The 3,736-nt window shown below is 30.4% G+C and overlaps 2 protein-coding genes across 2 annotated transcripts in view; both read left to right on the top strand.

The window, feature by feature from the left end:
• LOC118743207 overlaps window positions 1-3,736 on the top strand; it is a 32,754-nt gene that overhangs the window by 11,422 nt on the left and 17,596 nt on the right. The window lies entirely within an intron of this gene.
• Window positions 1-3,736, top strand: part of LOC118743208 (mediator of RNA polymerase II transcription subunit 15) — a 29,928-nt gene that overhangs the window by 11,428 nt on the left and 14,764 nt on the right.

Here is a 3,736-nt window from a genome sequence, read left to right as displayed (position 1 = left end):
GTATAAAATTACTAAGAAAATGCTCGCGGCAGATATTTCAAGCTTCAGTAAAATTTAATTTTTCATTTGCTTATATAAAAAAAAATTATGAACGCCTTAATACGAATATTTATACTATGTACAAAATTAAAATTATTCATCATTTCCGTTGGCAGGTGGCGGCCAAGATGGGTAGTATTTATGTATGTATGTACACATGTGTCTAGTAGCAGCAGCCGACGCAATTGTGAAAGCAGCAGCAGCGGAGCAGGATTGGCAATACAGCAGCAGTATTCAAGCGCAAATTATTTTTACAATATTTTTTTCTTTTTTGTGTTTCTTATTTTATTAGTATTTTTGTATAAAACATTGCGTCAAGAGCTTCAGGCATGTGGGCGTAAAACAATTAGCATTCCTTATTTTTTCTTGAACGAGTTTTTAAATATAAAAAAAAAAATTGGCGAATTTCAATTACAAATGAGGCCATTGAAACCAGAGTAACCTAACTAAGTACTCTTGTGGTCAGCTAATTAAGTTTGGATACATTTTGACCAGTTTTGGTTATTTTTCTATTATTTATTGAATATTTATAATTTTTTTATAAAAGCCTACATAAATTCACCATTCAAACTTCGTACAAAAATTATAAAAATTGAACAAACTTTGGCAGTTACACCCAAAAATTTTAAAGTTTTTATTGAGAAGTTTAAAGTGCAAAGTTCAAGACGCTAGTAAATCTCATTGAGTTTTAATAGTTTTTTTTTTGCTGGCGGTGTTTCGTATTTTCTTCCATATAAAGTATGCTCGACAATTTCTTTTATACATACACACTCTTGAGTCCGTAAAAAAAGTAAAGCAAAATCTTGTATGCTCCCCGCCATTTCTTATTTTATTTTTGTGAAATTTCTGTATCTTAAATTATGTGCGCCGGAATTCGGAGTTTTTTTTAAATACTTTTTCGTATAAAGAGCCTAACTGTACCAAAAATCTATAGTAGGTATATCCAAAGTATGAACCTTTTCCACTCCCACTATGTATGCATAACGATTTCTCTTTGTAAGTCTCAGAAAAGTACCGATTACAAAAAGCAAAGTATCTTTCAGACCATTAAAGCAACGCGGCTAATTCGAAAAAAAGACAAAGAAACAGGAAATAATAATTCATAACACCAAAAGTTCCTTCACCGATAAAAATATTTACGCGCCTAAGCGCACAATTTAACCAGTTACCGCAGCCAAAGACAATTAATTTTAACAGATCTTTATTTCATTTGGTTTTAGGTGAGGTGATTCTAGGCAGTGAAGCCTGTTCCATGTTCCTGTAGCCTGTTCCTCATGACCCGCATGGCACAATCTGCACTGTTCATAGCAACGCTTGGCAAATATTTCATTGCTCTATAGGATGCTTGGCTTCTTCTGAGGGATTGTTTTTCCTGAGATGCTTTATAAATCGCAGTATTAGTTCGCTATGAATGAAACAACTATTTTCCCTTTGATTACGAATAATGGATATTCCACTGTAATAGTATTTAAGTAGTAGTGAATAAAAATTACCTAGATATTTCTGAGACAGTATCGATCAGCGCAGTACAAAGCCCTTGTAGGAATAACTTTTCACGCAGTAGATATGAAATTTCAATAAAGCTGAACTGATTTAACTTAAATTTTTTCACAACGACCTTAAACGTAGTTTGGCACAAAGTTAAAAAAAAACAACTTTGATTTTCTTAAAGAAATAAATATAAGCGCTATTTTTCCTTGGGGAGGTGTAAACTGATCTAAAAAATTTTCTGTTTCTTAAACGTAGTTTTATATCAATTTTTTTAATTCTCGCGAGCTTTATAAATACTAAGCTAACAAATAAATATGTTTATAGAAGTTTATATAAAACTGTTCCGCGATTTTTTTAAAGAACGTCGTTTGAATTATTGTGATTCTCAAGATATCATACTATCTCTTTCATAAATGAATTTTAGATAATAAACAAATGCCTAGTCAAAAGGCAATGGAAAATCTATAATAATTTATTATGTACTTATATATATAAATTTAAGGAAAAATAAGCAGCAAATTTTTCTTATATTTAGGCATTTAAAAAGAATGAAATGATTCTTAATTTTTTAACGAATGCCTATCTAAATAATGTATAAAAAATCGGTTATTTCACATTTAAATATTGTTCTCTTTTTCTGCAAAAAAAAATAAAAAATTTGTATGTATGTATTCGTGTATTAAAAAATATATATTTTAATACATTTTTCTTGCAAATATCGCTATTTTACTAAACGGCTCTCAATGCAAACTTTGTTTCTAAAATTATTAAATAATTGTATGCTTTTTTAGTCCGTTTGATGCAGATTGCATACAAATATGGGAAATTGTGGCAAAATTTCAGCCATATATTCGTTCTGAATCGTCAATGAAAAAATTTGTTCCGCTACTTTTTTTCTAAAACAAAAAAAGTATAACAATCCTTTGTTGCCCAATCACTTTTACTATAATAAATTGCAAGAAATAATTTGGATTTTTGATAGGTATTTTTGGTTGACGGTGTCAGTCATTTTCTTCCATACGAAATTTGTTTGACGTACGTTTTATATGGAAGAAAATAGGCAACAGGTTCAACAAAAAAAATTGCCAAAAATCAACGGTAAGCCGTAGCTTAGCTAGAACAAAGAACTGAAAAATTATAATACTAATTGGCTGAAGCTTTGACACATTTGTTTTTACCTACAATGAAATTTTCATATAGGACCGCAAAACAAATATTCCTTTTTTTGTCACAGTGTAATATGCTTGTAATCGTAAATAAGCAAATCTTTTGTGGTAGTCTCAAAAAACTGATTTTATTTAATGAAGGAAACGAGTATAATTTTCTCTATACGATAACTTGTTTTTTTATGTATAGATTTTTGAGTGGAAGATCGATTTATCTCGGCAGAAAACGCCCTATCGCGCCTTATTGCAGAATTTTAGATAGATAGAGATAGGGCGTTCTTCAACCAAATTCTGAGATAGGATGTTTTTCAATAAAATTCTGAAATAGGGCGTTCTTGAAAAGTTTTCTGAGATAGGGCGCTTTCGAACTGGCTGCCGAGATAGGTCGATCTTTCACTCAGCCTTCGATATATAATTATATATGTTCCTCAAGTAGTTATATTAGACAAAAGGGTTTAAGAGGACGGAAAATAATACATTCAGTTAATGTCGAAATGTATAATCAATCGCTTTTTTACGCCCCCACCCCTCCCCCGCCTCGTCTCTGATGTTGGCTTTCCAATAAACTCCATGTAACCAACTTAGTTTTAATAACGCATCTGATCGACTTGTTTAGAAATTGATTTCCACTCTTCCAAATTCCTATAGGATTATGGCTTATGCATTAGATGAGGGTTAAATGTTTTTTCATCGTGTCTAGTATTAGTTTTCAGTGCACTAAATTTACAAAACCAAAATGCATTTTCATGGAGTTGGCTTAAAACAAAATCAGATAAAAAGAAACAAAAAAATACTACAACGTTCAGATTTAAACAGATATTTACTAATTTATGATTAATATGTTTGCAAATTTATTTACTTCCAATTTCGATATATACAAAATTACATTAAAACATCAGTCAGGTTACATATGTAATTTGCTGTGATTAGTGAATTCATTTAAAAATAATAAGTTTTACAAAGAGTTAAATGTTAGGCAAAAAAAGAAAAATTTAAAATCACAATTAGCGTTACATTTGAGGCAAAGAGCAAATTAAAAT

Source organism: Rhagoletis pomonella, unplaced genomic scaffold (assembly GCF_013731165.1).
Source record: "Rhagoletis pomonella isolate Grant_MI unplaced genomic scaffold, Rhpom_1.0 Rhpom_scaffold_00007, whole genome shotgun sequence".
NCBI classification, from domain to species: domain Eukaryota; kingdom Metazoa; phylum Arthropoda; class Insecta; order Diptera; family Tephritidae; genus Rhagoletis; species Rhagoletis pomonella.
The sequence above is the reverse complement of the archived record's forward strand: the minus strand, read 5'-3'. Positions and strand labels throughout refer to the sequence as shown.